Source organism: Centruroides vittatus, unplaced genomic scaffold (genome assembly GCF_030686945.1).
Source record: "Centruroides vittatus isolate TY-2023 unplaced genomic scaffold, ASM3068694v2 contig_439, whole genome shotgun sequence".
In the NCBI taxonomy this organism is placed as follows: Eukaryota; Metazoa; Arthropoda; class Arachnida; order Scorpiones; family Buthidae; genus Centruroides; species Centruroides vittatus.
The window spans coordinates 2152943-2172269 of NW_027122239.1; the positions used below are offsets into that span (position 1 = coordinate 2152943).

The 19327-nt window shown below is 31.5% G+C and overlaps 1 long non-coding RNA gene across 1 annotated transcript in view; it reads right to left on the reverse strand.

Moving 5' to 3' along the window:
- LOC136977025 (uncharacterized) overlaps positions 1-19327 on the reverse strand; it is a 60657-nt gene that overhangs the window by 20351 nt on the left and 20979 nt on the right. Inside the window, exon 4 of the long non-coding RNA XR_010881019.1 lies at positions 2024-2131. This is a non-coding gene — a long non-coding RNA (uncharacterized lncRNA). The remainder of the gene's footprint in view (positions 1-2023; positions 2132-19327) is intronic.

Consider the following 19327-nt stretch of genomic DNA (forward strand, 5'->3'; position numbering starts at 1 on the left):
TTAAACTTTTAGTTATATGTGTATACTGTGAAGGAGTAAATAAAACTGAAAAGAGGCAGTAAAAATATAATTTAGGTAAAACAACAGTTTAAAAGGCTAGGAAAAAAAGAGTAAAATAAGCGAGTTAATTATTATAAGAGATGGAAAGAGCGCCATTTTGTACTGTATACCACTTTAATTACGCAATCGTCAACAGTATAATTAGGTAGACTATCCTTTAATGAAACCTTCAGCCTAAAATTTATCACTGGTTGGCCCACCAGCGTTGTTCTCTTGAGAGATAGTGCACTGTTGTATTTTTGAGTTGATAACTATTTCGTTTCTTCTTGGCCAGAGAATTAAATCACTTTAATTGACTTCTTCGTCCTTACTCATGAAAATTACCTCCGTTTATAATCAAATAAAACTCAAATGAGGCCCACCTTTAACTAATAAAAATCTCCATCCATTTTTACCATTTTAAAATCTTACTTAAAAAATATGTAAATTATAGGGAAAGATTTTCATTTTTACAATTTTTAAGCTTAATTAAACTCGTTTATAGATTTTTTAATATAAATTAATTAACTTTAATTGTCACTTTTAATCGTTTTAGATAAAATTATTTATTTATACAGTACATAAAGGGTTAAAATTCTTAAATTTTTAAACTTTAATTTTAAATTTATTAAGAATTATATTTTAATTTATAAGTCTATAGGCCTGTAGGTCTATAAATCAATAAATTATATCTATTGAATAATAAAATAAAATTAGATTTTCCATCGATAATGTGTGTTATTAAATAGTAAATAAGCATAAATTTAAATACATAAAATTATTATTAATGTTATAAGTAAATTCAATTAATTTTTTGTGAATATTTAACTATTAAATTTATTTATTTTTAAATACATATAACTTTTTAAAACTTTTTAATAAATTAACTGCTCTGTCTTCTTCATTAATTTTAACTTTAAAAAATATATACATATTTGTTAAATAAATGAATAAAATATTTATTGTATTTAATAAAATAAATGAATGTTAAATTTTATAAACAAAAATTGTAATTAAAGTAGAGGGGAGGAAAAAAATTTAAGATAAATTATTCGAAAGAAGAAAAACATTTATGAAGTTACTATAACAATATTACAGGAATTATTATTATTATTATTATTTTTTTTATTATTTTTTATGAAAGTGTTTAAGAAAAACTAGAAATTTATTCATCAGTTAGACTAAACAGGAAAATTCGTAATGACTTTCTATGACTTCACGTTTCAGATGAATGATGACGTCTAGATGTATCTAGTGGACTGTTCTATAATTGAAAGTCACATAGTCATGCGAACAATCGTGACTGCCTTTATAGATCGCACTTCTCTAATAATAACTAAACATTATACGTTCTTCGCAGATGACATTGTGTAATTTAATAAAAATTTAAGATAATACACCATTATTAGATTAATTCTTAATTGTTTTAATGAAAATTTAATTAAATGCTTATTTTCATTTTTATCTTTTACTAAACACATTAATTATACGATAAACGTTGCCCGGTAACACCGACGATAAAACTATTTTTATTGCTTAAAAAATATAAAGTAAGATATACGTTTTATAAAGTATATATTAAATTATTTAAATTTATAAACAATTTTGATCTAGGAAAATATTTTGGTAGCACTTTTAAGCGTGCGCTTTTTCGCCGGTATTGAATAAGATAATTGGTAAGGATTTCCTTATTTATTAAATAAATATATCTCGTAGACATTTTATACATTATTTATAATGTAATATAAGTTTATACAAACTTATAAGACAGGAACTTGACGTATATTTTTTTTAATTTAAGAAGAAGAAAAAAAATTACAAAAATTGTCCTTAAGTCTGACAAGTCATTTTTAACAGAAAAGTATCTTATACGAGTTATTTATCGCTATACTTTAAAAACTCGTAAGCTTATCTGTCATTTCTAATAATGTTTATTTTTCTTTCCGACCGTCTTTACATAAGCTTCAAAATGATTGAAGCTTACCATTTATACTGATGTGGTTTTGCTCTTGATCCTCTGCTTTGCAATCCAATGTCACATAACTCTTTTATTTTTTTCTTTATTTCTTGAATATTAACTGATAAACATAACCTTAAAAAATACGAAATACAAAAGACAAGATCTAGATTTAAATAATTTATCGTCTTATCTACAAGCAAACAATTTTTATTTTATTTTTTAAATTTATAATTATTATTATTATATACGTAGGACTATAGTATAGAACTATGCTTCCGAATTGCTTAAAAACTTGCGTAAAAAATTTATATATTTATTAAATTTTAAAAAAAAGCAGAAAATTCGAAGTGGCTAGAGTTTTAATTTATTTATAAATAAAATGTTTAAGTTTTTAAAAAAATGTCTGTAATAAGTCTATAAATATTTGATACGTAACAAAATCAATATAGAAATTAAGCGAGAATTCTATTGTAATAACAAAATGCGCCTTCATAAATATTTTGTTAGTAAATTCGAATTTAAAAAAATATAATTTTATATATTAAATCTGTGCCATAAACATTTTTCTCTTCTGAATAGTTCCATTTATAATATTATGTGTAATTTTTTGGGTAATGTCCTACCGATCACGTGACCCGCAGAGTTTTTGGTAGGAAGGATGGAAAACAAAAAATAAAAAAATAATAAATGTTTAAATCGTGACGTGCGAAATTTTGAACGTACAGTCAAATGGCAGATACACATCTTTCTTTTCTTACCTTTTTTCCCCCTTCTTTCTGTTGTGTTAACATTAAGTAATAGTTCAGCACAAGTCGTGTTATCAGTGCAGCCACCTAACAACAAGTGCAACGTCACGATTTGCCATAATTCCTGCACAGAAAAGAGGAAAATGGTTTTTCTCTTAACTCGACTCCCCCCTTTTTTTTCTCTCCAACCTCCATTTTCAAAATTGTATCAAAAGATGCTACAGTTCCCACGATATATGCAATTTATTTGAATATTCCGATGGCGTGTGTACTCGTTTGTGTTTTGTCTATGAATAATTTAAATACCTTTTTTACCTTAATGGTTTCGTATGTATGCGAATTAAAAGTGTTAATATTGTTAATGAGTTTCCATCAAATTTTAATTAGCTTTATTACTATGGGAATGGCCGAAGCTCGCACTTGTGTGTGTGTGTGTGTGTGTGTTTAGGTTCTATCTCACTGTGTATTTTTTATATCGAATATTATAATAAAAGCAAACTGGGTAAAATCATCGATGCGTACCTTGTGCTTCTTTTCAAATGCATAGCCATGGACTCATGCGTGCCTCCTCACAACAGTGCACGCTTATAAATCACCTGACGCGTACGACTCTGCCCATGTTCGACCAAGTGTAAAAATCCACCAACTCGACCACAACTTTGGGCAGTAATGCATCTATATAATGCCCATATAAATTTTATTCCTTCCCCCTCTTTGGAGAATTCACGCTATGTTACCTTTACACTTTATGTTCTGGCACATGCACTTTCACAATACACATTATATAGAGTCGTTTTGGGGTGATTGTGCCCGTAGGCATGATCTATTGCCGTACAGATTTATATATATATATTTTAAAAATATATATATATATATTTATTCTTTACTTTTATATAAATAATAATTTAAAAAAATAATATATTTATGCTCTGTTAGAGCTTATAACCTAGATTTGTGACTAACCTAATACATAAAATATTAAGCAGAATCTTTATTCATCAACGGAGAAAATTTTCTATCAAGGGAAAGACTAAAAATAGAAGGCAAAAGTTTTAACAAAGAACGAAGGCGTTTACCAATTTCCGAATTTTTTCTTCTTTTATTACTGCGGTAGTACTTATGCCAAATTGGCATCTGTAAGAAACTTCGGTATGCAGTCTGGCCCAGAATTATAGGCCACAAGATAGATATTATTGGTAAAAATGGGAGACGATAAATATACACATAAGAAAATTCTAAGTAAGTTTAATGAGATATGAGAGTTTATAGTCCTAATTGCTGATCCGATTGTGCTGCTGATCAACTATAATTATTTTCCCATTATGACCTCAATTATGTCGTCTGAATTCCTTGTAGACCGATTCAACTTTTTGTCACAGGAATCTGTCACGTGAAGATTCTTCTCTAACATACTGCTATGATTTTTCTACACGACATTTTCGTACTTGGGAAAGAATTAGTAGATCCTCGGATTCTTTTTTTTTTTTAATGCGTTATTTCATTCCGTACCCCTTAATAGTGCCTCACAAAGTGCTAATACGTAAGTTTTTACATTTTTTTTCTTTATTTCTATATAAATAATATAATAAAAAAAGGCCTGGTAGTTAATTTGTAGACGTCGCGATAACATTTTTCTACCCCCTAAAAATGTAGCTATTTGTAACGAGATTTAGGCCAAGATAATTTGAAATTTATACTTTTAGTCCAAGAAAATTTTGTTAAGGAGAAGTTTTAAAAAAGAAGAAGATGGAGAAGAAGATTTCTGGTGTATTTTAGTTAAGAAAAGCGGAAAAATGGAAGTAGAAAGACGAGCAGAAAACGAGGACGGAATATATCATATTTTACGAAATAGAAGAAGCAAATGTTATATTTTAGAAAGAAAAAAAAAAAAGAAAGTAGAAAATCAAAGCAGAAAATGGTCAAATTCCAGAAAATGCGAATAAGTCGGGAAAACACAAAGCAGAAAGCAAATTGCAATCAATAATCGGAATTGAAGTTAGGGGAAAAACGGTAGGAAAGAAAGAAAGAAAGAAAGAAAAAGAATCAAAGCGTAAAAGATACGTAGAAACGGACGATACATTTTTTAAGGAGAGGACGTCAACGTAATGTCTTCGGTTAGTAACCAATTAGAAAGCGAAGCGTGCGGCAGTCAGCAGGCTGACATTCAATTGGCCTGTGGGAACGACCACTAGAGAGCAACACAATCGCTGCCGCGAATCAGCGGAGAACTGTCAGTGTTGAGTGATCGCTAGATGTAGAAGGACGCTCGCTCGGAGCTCAACTTTGCTCCCGATCTGTGGCTTTATATTCCCCATTTCTGCGGAAGAAGCTACAACCAGGGGAATACAAAACCAACGGTGAAGGTAAGAGGATTCTCTTTCATTTTAAACCAGCTTAACCGTACGATTTTCCCTTCTACTCGCTGCTCTCTCTCACTCTCCTTCTATCGCTCGGATGGGGCTAGGCATTTTATAAACCGCAATTTACCTCCCCCGGCCACCGTTGTAAAGCATAGAATGCGTTAAAGGGTCGGGTGCGGGGGAGAAGAGAGTCGGAGTTAAATTTCCTCGTACCAACCCATTTCGTACCACCGACTGGGTTGACGAGGACTGAATCAATACGTAGTCAAAAGAACGAGCATCGCAGCTTGACTGTATACGGGCGATTCTCCAATCAACAGGACTTTAACCTGAGTACAAGTATCGTTTGCCAGAAAAATGGGTAACTTCGGTGCCGCTTTAAAATTCGATCCGGGTGGGGGACCGGATTCGGGGACAGGAGGAGGGGTTTTTCTTTCTTTCTTTTTATTGTCGAGTGGAGCGTGTTGTGGCCACGTGCCACGGGACGAGAAGCGAATTGCGGTAGCAGAAACACCCTCCACCCCGCAGGTCACCCGTGCAAATGAAGGTGCGGTCTTGACCCGGGACTATATCCCACTCGCAGATCAATCTTCACCCCCGGTGGGAGTACAAGCCTTATGACGTCTTTTGATCTCCTGTGGCTTCGACATGACAAAGCCAGAAGTGACTAATTGCATCTACGGGCCCTCTACTCGTGACCGAACGTCAACAACTGTTGTGGGTACACTCACGCTGTTATATTTAAATCCCGACTAGCCGAGCCTCCACCCTTACCACGTTTCGTTTGATTATATATTAATATTTATTAATAATTTTTTCCTTTACTAATTTTCGATGATTTTTTCGCATGTGTTTACGCCGTTCCAACGTCTTTATCTAGCTAAACCCGAATGTTGCCCTATCAGAATCGGTCTTATTTTGCAGTAATTACCTCCGGACATGTTAAGTAGATGGCTAGAATTAACTGTAAACTGTAAAGTTAAACGGATTGCAAAGCTAAATTTCCGTTACACTTGTTCAAATTTCCTGTGCCATCTACTACAATGGTCTTCATTGTTATCGTAACGGCTCAAGTTAGAATTTGTAATACTTTGCTACAAGCGTACACGTACTTTACTGTACATAAAACTATCAGCGTAACCGGACATGTTTGGATGAATGCTGTCTTGTTTTTGGAAATTTTGGCAAGATTTCAAATGATCTTTCGAGCCATCTGTCCGTTCTATTATGTAGAAACTAAAGGAATTTTTGTTATTTTTAGCAAAGTCTACTACACGATCGAGATTCCGTTTTTTAAAGACAATATTTGGTTTGCGTGCGTTAAAAAACTACCACTAAAAAATACATCGATTATTATTTTTCGATAGGAAAAAAATATATATATAGCCTATAATATATATTATACAACCCAAAAAATACACAGGATATTTTAAGATTTTATAAGATTAAATAATTAATTTATCGAATAGGAAAGGAATAAAGTTAAAGGCCATTTCGGTATTGGTTTTTCTAGGATAGGATCAAAAATTCTCCAACCATGTGCAACCTTTCAGGATGCTAAAACGCATTAGATGTCCAAATATCCTCGAGCTTAAGAGCTTTTCTTTCTTTAAAAAATAAAAATATAAATAAAAATGTAGTGGCGAGTGCAAATGTTGGATTTCACTCTTTTAGTCTTATAGGATAGAAATCAAAAATTCGAAGAATGTGCGACCCTAAGGGATACCAAAATCACGCAGGCCTCGGATATCTCATCATTCTTTTGATAAGCATGCTTCAAATCTTGTTAAAGAGCAAATGTAAATCCTATAGTTGCATAACTTCATGTTCAAATCTACTAAAGGAGACGTTGCATTGAAGAAATCGAAAGAATTTAATGTACAGATCTTCCCTTCCCCCTTTCCGAGCTTAAGGAACGACTTCTGTTGTGGAAAATACAACAGCTGTTAACTGAAGATAGGTTGCAAACTTAACTTTACCTGTTTAAAAGTAATTTTTTTAAATACATATATATATGTATATAATAAAGGCTAGTTTTAAGTACAGTAGTCTCTAAAAGCTGAACAACAACAAGAGCAAGAGCAACACTTTTATGTTTACTGACATTTTAGATAAGAGCACACTAGCTACAAGTTAAACTCATTTAGTATTGATGCTAACCAGCACAGTTTTGAAGAGGAAAAGTCTGCACAATATCTTTGAGCGGGGGTCTGTTTGGGTCTGTTGCATGTGCTTCCAATCGGCATCGCGTGATAAAATGCTCCTCCTGCTCCATGTTACGACTCTCTTTTTAATTAAAGATGGAAACCTTAAATACGATAGTTATAAGGATTTGAGAGAGGATAAATCTTAATCTTAATATGTTAATTATAGATACATGTGTAAATTTTATGTAAATGAAAACATGAAGTTCTACAGGTAACACTATTTAGAATTAAATTAATTAAAATGGCAGATAGACAAATGGACAGAGTGTGGGAAACCTATTATGTCACTCATTAGCCCCTTGCCAAGTTTAATTGAGATCGATTCATAAAATTTGAGTTATTAAAGGGGGATAGAGATATATCTGATAGGACATACGGACAGACAGGCCATTAAAGTAGCTTTAACTTGGTCGAATATAAGCGAAAACATGACAAATTGGATACGTACCGAGGCGAGTTACGTGGCTTAATTTTGCATCTTTAACTGATAGCCGAGTTGAGATATATTTATTGAATTTAAAAATATACACTATATATATAACAGGAACTGTATTATATGTTAAAATATTTATTTAAAACGAAACCTGGAGATAAAACCGTTATTTAAAATCGATAAAAAGGTGTGTAATGGCCTACCGATGTCATAACACGTGATCACATTTCTTATTTATGATAACAAACATTAAAAAGATATTGTAGCGTTATGTACTGTACAGTACCATTCTTTAAAGGCTCCGTTCTCTGTACGGCTGTACGGCGTAGGCACTAAAATACCAAAGGAAAAAATGTTTTAATTACTTAAAAATCCAGTTAATGTTTAATGATTAAAACATTTAATTATAATCCAAATTAAATAAGAAATTTAAATTCTAGTACTGAAATTCGACAACAGATGTCGTTATGGATTATCGCGAAAATTTTTTTGGACGTTATGTTTTTCCTAGATTTTTAAATAATTTATAAATATAGCATAATATTTCTAAGTAAATCGCTGAATCATTTATTTCTACATCGGATTATGTCGAGAAATATTAAATTTTTAAATAAATAAAATATTATTCGTGCTCTTTTTCTCCGTTACGTGAGATACTAGTTATGCCGCTACTTTATTGATTACTTTTTGCGTTTTTTAATGCTGTAATTGTAATATTTTACGCGATTTTTTTCAATTTTAAACTATTTAAGGAGCATTTTTAGACTGTGAACTAAGTGCGAAGTACAATAGAAACGTACAAAAATAGTCAGAGAAGCGCAAAAAATAGCGTGAAGCGTCGCAATTTTGCGACACGTTTCCCATCCAAAAAAAGGAGAAAAAAATAGAGTTTAAACGTAATTTAAATTATTTAAGCTGATTATTATTAATTCTACTTATATATAAGCTTAAATCTAAGCATCTTATCTACTAATTAATAATTTTATTCTCTACTAACACCGCGAAATTAGCATAGAAATTTCGAACATAAAATGCGATTTTGCGTGAATGTTAAAGCGAAGAGTCGCGCCCTTCTTTATCGCTTTAAATCTTTATTTATTTAAATAATAAAAGACTAAAGTAATAAAAGATTGCCTGATTTAATTTTAATTCAAATTTACCTATACGACGAATTAATTCGATAATTTCATTTCGACGTGTCACACACCGGGTTAATTAAAAATGACGCGTCGCGAGCGAGAAGCGATGCGACGCGATTGATTCTCCGCTCGAAAAAATATATATATATAACATAAAGAATCTATCGGGAGCAAATCATGTGAGCAGTGAAAGTAGAATTTCACGAGTCGTGAATGAAAAGGGATATCAATTTCTCCAACGAATTGCTATGCCGTGTGTACAGAGATATATAGGAATATAATGGAGTAGTCGACAACAGCAGATGGGTAATGGTGCTTAAATTGATCGCCAGTTTCAGGAATTTCTCTCTATTCCATCGCTATTTCATGTGTACATATTTGCCAATGTTGGCGACTTATCACATTGCGGTTCAACAATTAAGTTACGTCTTAGCTGACGAAATGGGCAGCAGTTGCTATGACGACCATACCCCGGATCATGTAAAGGCAGAAATGCATCCTGTACATTTTACTTTATTATTTTTTTCTTCAATGATTTCGCATGATATAATTTAGTTTGCGTGATGAGATGATTTGTAACACTAGGGAGGAGGGGGGTGAGGATTGGCATACGTTATTTCGCCTCGGTTATGCAATTTGTGTAGCGAAGAATTTCGTTAGTACATAATTTATCTGGCCATTTTCTCATACCCTACTTAATTCACGTCCCTTCCTATCAAATGATACATAATTTACGTCACGTGATAAGATTGATATTACTACTACCGATCTCATTTTGTTTCGTAACGTACTGTACTGTACATAATTTACAAGTGTTGCAAACTCGTACGTACAGTACTGTACATAATTCGATTTAGTGGGCAACGAGGTTGATTGTACATAATTTCATTGCGAGAAAGTAAATTTGACTTTAATTTCATTTTATGTTTGGAATGTAATTGCATTTCACGAAATTTCATTTTTGTTACTTCTCTACCTTATATAAAATTCTATTATCTCAACGCTATATATAATTTTATTTCGCTTACTGAAATTATACATAATTAATTTTACATGTCGAGATTGAACGTACATAATTTATTGTGTTTGTGATGTAACAAAGAATGTAAGCGGCAAACACGCACAGACATCCTCTCGGTCTGACTTAAATGGAATGAAAAATAAAAATATTTTTCTCTTCGAAAATTGACAGATAACCTTCCATTTTGTAAATTGTTATATTTACAAATTGATTTAACTGATGATGATTTATTTATTTTCATTGATTTTTCTCGGACAAATATATAATTAATCTGTTTCATACGCCAGAAAGCCAACGTTTTTAAGAATAAATAGATAATTATTCTGTTTTATTCGTCAGAAAGCGACTATTTTTGTGTATAAATATACAATTAATCCGTTTCGTTTGCAAGAAAACCAGTTAACCCACGTGTTCCCATTTAATTTGAACTACCGGTAATTCGAATTGTTGTGATTTTGAAGGCTGATCTGATGGGATAAAAAAAAATATGTTGGGATTTGAAAGCATTTCGTGTTTCACGACTTCAATCATCTCGTGATGCTTATTATGGGTGTGATTTCCGTGTCACGCGAATTAAACTTGAATTAGTGCAATTTCGAATTTTGTTGTATACAAAATGACTAATGCAAGGCGCATAGATTTATCAAGAAAAGAGGTTTTTAAGTCACGTCGCGATGTCACGATATTAAAATTGAAATATGATACGTCTAATATTTTTAACGATCGAACCAGCAACACTTATACCGTATATCCCTATTTAATATTAAATGAAATGAAAAGTTTGACTTTCACACAACATTTTTATAGCTAACTTACAAGTGATATTGGCCTATCTGTAAGCATTTTGATATATTACTTTTTAACGAGTCCTTCTCACGAAAGGGACTAATATTAAAAGAATCCGGCCTAAAGAAGAGATTGGAAAGTATAAGTAGACCCATTAGAGGCCTCTTATTTTCAGATAAACTCGTATTGAAATTTAAATTTCTACTAAATATAGATTCCTAGATAATCATGGTGACTCTTTCATATCTATCGATATGCTTCTTTTCTTCCTTCGAACAGGCCTACGGATAAGGTCTACAAATTGTGTAAACTACATTCGGGATTACGTTATAATCTATGGATTTTGATTATCCAAACATTATGGAAATATTTTTAAAAATTTCCCATGAGTTTATAAGCTGAGAAAGAGAGCTTTTCCAAAGAAGTGGAACAGTTTAAGATGTACAGACCTTTAATGGAGAAAAAGTAGTACAAACGAGTCTTTTCCTCATTTGTATGTAAATATCTACGAATGGGCGAGTTAATGATCAAAAAACAGCTATAAAATGTGAAAAAAACTAAGATTTTATTAATTTATTATAAGTATAAAATCCCAAAGCATCTCTGAAGAATAGAAAATCCCATTAAACATCCTATCTAGAAAGAAGTCAATTGAACATTATTATAGAAACGTACGGATGTAATATCAAAAGATACGTCTCTTGAAAGCTCAGTATTAAAAGTAATACTATATATTAGATAAAATATATTAATATTTACAAGAGAAGTACCATTAAAGACATAAAAAACGGCCTAAGAATTCATTTCTGCTGCCAAATATCCGTTCAAATCCTTTTTAAAAACAAAATAAATAAATATATAGAGAGAGGGAGAAAGAGAGAGTTCAAATCGTTAACATTTCCAATAACTTTGAACAAAAAAGCGTAAGAATTTTGGAAGAAAAGTAGAAATATTAGATCACTACTGGAAATCGAAAATAGATGTAGACTAGAAGAATGGCTATTTCGACTCGAAAAACAATATAAGTAAAGAATCGGGGAAAAAATAAGACCTAATATAGAACGGAAATTTTTTTCTATTAGATTGAAAGAACCAGGATAACTGTGGATTATCCTGGCAAAGAAACTGGAAGAGAATACAAGTTCTATACCATCCGACACTTGGGAGCAATACTTTAAGGAAATCTTATCCGCAGATACAGTTTCAAAGACAGAGTTTGAACGCATTGGGAAGAGGATGACCACTACACAATGGAATCTTTCACTTCCTTCGACCCTCGTGTCAAATAATAAATTTCTAATACTAGGAAAAAGTCTCATAACTTAACAGTATGAAACGATAAGTTAGCCGTAAGTGATAATCCCGATATTGCTTTTCTTATCAAACTTCGCTCTCTTCTGCAATCATTTATAACAATTATTAATCAACTGGATACGGAATTTTGTTACGATAAGCTTTATTTATAGAAAATTAAATAAATCTAGACATAAAAGATAAATATTAGATAATTATAAAGGGGGGATATCTCCTTATCATCCGATCCTACATCATCGTGAGTATCGGGAGATTGAAGGAAGGCCTAAAATAGAATAATTTAGACAGTAGAAGATTTCAGCAAAGAAAAATCCACAATTTATGTTGCTTATTGCTGTTATAAACTTATCTAATAGCATCAGAAAAACGAAAGCTAGTAAATCTGAACATCCGTTATAGCCTTATTCCAAAGTTACGACGTGAAACGATAAACCCATTAAGCAGTATAAATTTCCAATAGATTCGTTAATATAATTCATAGAAATTTATAAAATTATTACGAAATATTCTATTTTTTCAAGGATTTTAAGGAGCAGAAAAATCAAAATTTTTATTTCGTCGCGACGAGAATTGAATAGTTTAATCTACAATACATTTATTTAGGTTTAAATAAAATATAATTTGCATTAGTAGAAACAATTGGAGATAATGTACAGAAAATCATCAAGTAAATTAACGTTTGCAGAAAGATAACTTGATAACAGTTCATGGATTGCCTACCTTCCTATACCTGTACGGGATATACAGTATATATAAGAAGATATACCATATATACAGATGTATAGATATTCTTTCTACACTGAAATCTATCTGAGACTTTATCCCTCACCCTGTATCACGTAATCAAATCCGAAAGCACTGGCGCTATTTCAAATTTAAACCGACTCCAAAAGTCATTCTAGAACTAAGCTCTAAGGTATATAAGATGAAAATTGAACCAATACAATTTGCGCTTTGGGGCAAAATTGTCAGATTTCTATCTTTAACCAAAAAAATGTTCTAGGACTAGACAAGATTAAACGTAATTTTCTACGTCGTTGGTTAGGTAGGTTGCACGGTAAAATGTTCCCCCGCCTTCTGTCACGATTTAACGAATTTCAACACCTTTATTGAGGGAACAATCTGACAAAATACGTTCGAATGTGGGTATAGTAAGACAATACAACCGACACGGACTTGGTAGAGGAAATTCCTCCAGGCAAACTTTACTCTAACGCTCTTAACAAAAATCTGATCACTCAAAGAGAACCTTACTTTAGTAATGGACACCCGCTGTTTAAATTATGTTCCCATGGGTTTCATCGCCGAATTTAACTACCAGATTCTACAAAACCAGAAAAACCGCTGCGTTAGCGAGTCACAATACTAAAGATATCGCGTCCTTAAATGTACAAAATAGCTAATCGCTCTCTACGGGATACGAAAATCCAAGACGACAAACACCCCGCTTGGGACATTAATTTCCTTTTTTATTTATTTTATAATATTTAATACAGCTTAAACATTCCTCTCGTTACGGATATTAAAAATATTTTCTCTATAGTAAAGCACAGATAATATTTTATGGGAGTGCATGCTTAGAATCGTCAACTTAAACGTCGTTCTGTCTCCCTCGTTAAAAATTAATATATTTAATTTTTAGATATATAAATTAATTAGAGTTAGAGAGAGACAGACAGGCGGACGTACGATGTGCATTTGTATTTTATCTTTTAATCGAGAGTAACGCGAACGTTATATAATTTTGTCTTGTCGTTCGGAGACTGTATAATTAATTAAAAACACAATTCGGAATAATTTTTCCCCGGTGGATACTACAAAGTGGACATCGTCTATCACTACATCCGAGTGACGTCACGACACTTCTAATCGGTAACCATAGCGACAACATGAAAGGACGTACGTACTGTACGTTTAACAAACGTTTGCCTTCTACCTCTTCGGTTGACGTCCCAATTGTAGGTAATTTATCGAGCGGGTCACGGCTCAGCTTTGCACACGGCCATTAATTAAGGTAATTACGAACGGTATCGAACCCAAACGTGCTGAAGATGCGGGAATCGAATCCCCCCCAAAAATAAAAGAAAGCACAAAATCTGGTAGAAGGCCGGTGGCTACGCTATAAGTGGATACTTGCAACGAGTTAAATTTTCCAAAAATCTTTTGTTTCTTTTAAAAGGGGATGGCACTTATCGAGTTTAGACCTTTTAACTGGTCGTTTCCGTTAGAAAGTGAAGAGATTTCTTTCTTTTTTTTTTTATTTTTTTGCGTAAAAGAATCTCTTCCAAACGACCACACACTCGACGCCAAACAGCTAATCAGTGTTTGTCCAACGTTACGTCTTTCCCTAATAGTTGGGCTCCGCCGACCGTTCAGTTTCCATGGTGACCGACGCCATTATTGTTACGGAGTGGTGCCTTTAATGCCGACACTTTGGGTGAGTGGCAGTTCACCCAGTGGTCACTAGGTGGCCATCTCGGTCGTTCGCCACCTCTGGTGTTAAGCGCATAACGCGTTAGCAAATCGCTTCTCCCCTACGATCGATATTTTTGAGAATTATATAATCCGTTAAAAATTAATTTAAAAAAAAAGGCTTTTAAATCGTCCGTTCGACAGCTAAAATTAGAGCGGTGAATGCAATTTATCGAATTAAATCAAATTTGTTTCTAGTATTAAAGAATTAACGATCGTGCTTAACTCCGTTTCGCAGCTGATCGCGGCGTAAATAATTTATTTCTCGTGATCGGATGAAACCTACACGAAACACGTGCGTGACTGAAATAGACATGTAACTGAAATATTTTTCTATGATCACACGTGCTCGAAGTGAAATATACAAATCACTCGTTATCATGAAATAAATTCATAGGAAATGTATATGTGAGCGCGTGATTTCTGTGATTGTAGGTGTAACTGACATATTTTTGTGAGCATATTACACACGTGCAATTTGAAACCTACAGATCACTCGCTAGCGTGAATTGTGATGAAATAAACACACGTGCGCGTGATTTCTGTGAGTGTAACCGACATATTTTATTTTGTGAACGTGCTGCTCACGTTTAACTTGAAAATATAACATTTTCTAACCGTTCAGAAATACGCTAGAACGTGATTTCTGCCAGAAATGCGGTGAAAATAATTCATTTTACGGTCGAATCGATTAAATTACCGCATTAAAATGTAACAATAAATTAAATTCCGATAGTTTAAAAGAATTTTTTCGACTCAAAAAAAGGGACCATTTTGTTTTTTTGAATTTATAAAAGTTTCCTCCTACTAAAAGAATTTATGATATATTTATTTAAATTCTTCTAAGAAGGGTGTAGGTAATAATTGTGATATTAAAAATTAATTAACGTTAAAATATAGCAAAGTTTTTGAATTAAATATTAAAGAATTCCCTCTTTAAGCCACTCTAATTGAATAGACTAAAAGAATGAAAGTATTATTAAAATATTTGCATAGCGAATGAAAAATTTATATATAACAAAATTAAATTAAGAGAGTCGTAGGGAGGGGGAAAAGACATTAAAATAAGAGCGAGAGAAAGAGAGAGAGACGAAAACATTCGCAATATTTTATAATATATCAGTTTATCTATTCATTAGTCGGTATCAAACCTTTAGTGATTTATCACTCGGACTCCGCACCATTACGTTATCGAAATTCACCACCTACCGACAAAAATCGCGAAATTCACCAATCCAATCACGTATTTAGCGCATTACGGTCGATTCACCGTACACAGTACGTCATTCCGTACAGTACATTTAGCATTAGCTAACGCGAATCGTGTATCACGCGATATACCTATACAGTAGAAGGTCAAATGCTAGCGGGAGGATATACAATCTAGCCGAAAATCACCGGCTATCAAAAACGACGGGGATTTTTAGACACGTGAAGTCTTCTTCGACAAATGATGATAGGAAAATCAATACAGTAAAGGGGGGAGTATTTGCAGGAAGCTAAGGGAGGGGGGTTGACAGAAGACAAATATTGTCACAGTGGATTGTGTATAGCTTGCGAAACACGCCAATCTCTTTGCGAACTTTACTTTATTGTTCGACATTCCCAGAGAAGTAAACTCTGTTTCATTAATAACTTACTTCCCCGGAATGTTGCGGCTTCATAACCTTTACTTTTACACAATCGCAGTTGTGAGAGATGAAGCAATCATCTATATAATCATTTTCTCGCTTGGGAAAGTAAACGAAAAATCATTTCGATACTATTTTTCTCCAAAGTCGAAATTTCACTTGGACGAAAATAAAGCGAGTGGGTTTGACTCTACTTTATTTATTTATTAAAAAAAGAAAAAATGATTTTTAGCATCGAAACGTAATTGGTTTCTGTAGATATATATATATACCTTTTCCTTCTTCCTCCTCCTCATCCCTCCTATTTTAAAGAAGTTTTATAAGTTTGATTAAATAAAAATCATTCAATTTTTTTATTAGATTAAAATCGATAAGTAAAATATAAATTATTTATATTTTTATAGTATTTTTTTCGAGTAAATATGACGTCAAAGTAGCGGTATAAATGATAATTTTAACAGATCGTATCTAGGAAATTTAATATCTGCATTTTCATTAATTAAAATTCAAATAAATTTTGACAATTCTACTTTAAATATTATTATAAAGACAATTCTAATTATGAAGCTTACGTCTTCTTAAACTTCTGACATTTATATTTCGAAGATTTAACAAGAATATTTCACGAATTTTCCTTAACAAACAGACACCCGCACACACGCGCGCACACACACAGACAATCGATTCCAGCGAATTTTATAAATTTACAAGGAAAAAAAAAGTTTTTTTTTTCTTAATATTGCATTATTACAATGCTAATAACAAATAAAAATTCTCTTTGGATATTTAATAAAGCAAGGAAATTTAAGTTTACTATCAGAAATAAGAAAATAAAGTCGAATAAAATATTCAAAAGTACATATTTAAAGAAATATCTTCATTTCGATCTCCTAAACGTAATTTTATTTTCTCCAAAGAAAAATTGTTTCTAAAAATCTTTTCGCATTAAAAAATCAGAAGATAAGGGGAAAAGAATTAAAATAATAATAAAAATATAAGAAGAAAAGAAAAAAATAAGATAAAATAATTCCATGCGGAAGGCAAAATATCGCCTGAAGATACCGAGAAAATATTTTATACAAACTCGTTCTTTTCTATTAATTTTCTTCTATTTGCAATTACAGTTCTTTCCTGAATATGTGTTAAACATAATATAAATATTACATTTTTATTCCTTTTTTCCTTCGATAGATCAAGAGAAACGTTTCGTCCATTAATTTTACCAATTTTTAAAGATATGTCGATTGATTTTTACAGTGTTTACTTTAACCGTAATCAATTTTAAAAATACAGATTTAATTTCTGCATCGTGTAATTGTACTAAAAAGCTATAATTTCTAGTTACTTGCGTGGCTTAATATACGCTTTCGATGTTAAATTTATAGCCAAATATCGCTTAATTTTTATAGAAAAAAATAATAATAACGTAGCGCATATTTTACCAAATATTCAATTACATACTGGCATTAAAATGTATATTAGAGCTACGAATCTAACTAGAAAGTGTAACTTGCTACTGATACTGCTACTACTACTACAGTAGAATACTGTATAGAGCTGCTATTACTACTAAATATATATGCGTAGAATGAAATCTATAACAGTACTACAAAGCTAGTTTCTAGTATAGCTTAATGTTAAGTTTCTGATTTAAATATTGGCTAAAATATACGTCATTTCTTCATAAAAAAATAAGAAAAATGCATTAAATATTGGCTAAAATATAGCCTGTGTATTTTTCTTATTTTCAAGTATAAAAATAAGAAAAATAGCATATATTTTATCAATAAAATGCAATATTTATTTCAGTCAATCGATTGATTTTTAGAATGTTTACTTTTATAAAAAAAATCAATTTTAAAAATGTAGGTTAATTTCTGTATTTTGTAACAGAACTACAAATCTACGTATCGTAAATTAGATGCATAGTTTATGTTTTTAATGTTAAACTTTTTAATTAAATATTGGTTAAAATATACGCTGCCTTTTTCTCATTTTCTTTTAGAAAAAATAAGCTTTCATCTTAAAATAATAATAATAATAATAATAATAACAATCATATATTTTAGCCGATATTTACTACTGGAAATACGTGAGTTTAAGGATGTAATTAAACTCGCCATAAATTTTTTTAAAGGATTTTCTTCGTTTCTTTTGCATAACGCGCACCTTATACTAAATCGAATCGTTAATTATTAAAGGATTTATTTTATTGCCAGAAAAAAAACACACACTTAATGAAGTCAAATTTTACTGTTAGTGGATAGTAAAGCATAGGAAAGAGACTCGTTTCGCAAGCCTAGGAGCATAATTTTTTTTTTATTTTTTATTATCCAAGGACTCGTTTTATTGCCGTACAGGTTGAGACATTCTACAAAAGGACTTATTTGCTATTTTATTTTGCATATTTTTGCTACTTGCACCTTTTCTACTATCGACCTACAAGCCAAACTGCTTTATCGTGATGCCTAGATTTTAGTAATGATAATAATTACAGTTAATTAATCTAAATATACATTTTATAACGAATAATAACTCTAATTAGAGGGGGAGAACTTTTTAAAAATGATAAATGGATTAAAATATGAGCTAAGATAAAATACCTTTATACAATATACATTTAGAGTTAAAATGACAAGATATATGATGTCTGACCTAATAGCAAAAGAGATCAAGTTCTAAGAAGCGGAAAAAAGCAACGCTTGATCAGTTACTGACTATTTATAATCTTTTCTATTAGAAAAAAAAGAAAAAAAAAAAGAAATTTCAGACCGAATTTTTCTGAAAGAATCGCCAACTTTGGCAGCATTCCATCATTTATCATATTGTTAGTAATCCTTGGGTAAACTGTTTTATAAAGAAATTCGAGATGTCTAAAAGATGTTATTGTAATGGCTATAGGCAATGAAAACTGAGCTTTTCTATACTTTATTTTTACCCAATTTTAAAATGGTATAATTTTCCAAAAATCGAATCTTTATTTCTTTTTTTTTCGGCTGTTATATACTGTATAACATAGAGGAAAGCATGGAGATGAGTCGAAAAATCAACCCCCCCCAAAAAAATTTTTACATGTTTGGACTCGAGGAAACGTCGAGAAATGTAAAAAAGGGAAATTTTTAAAATTTTATTTTTAAATCAAATTTTAAATCGTATAAATATTTTATAAAATACGAGCATTTTTCCTCCTTTAATCTAAGCACGAAATTCGTCTCCTAT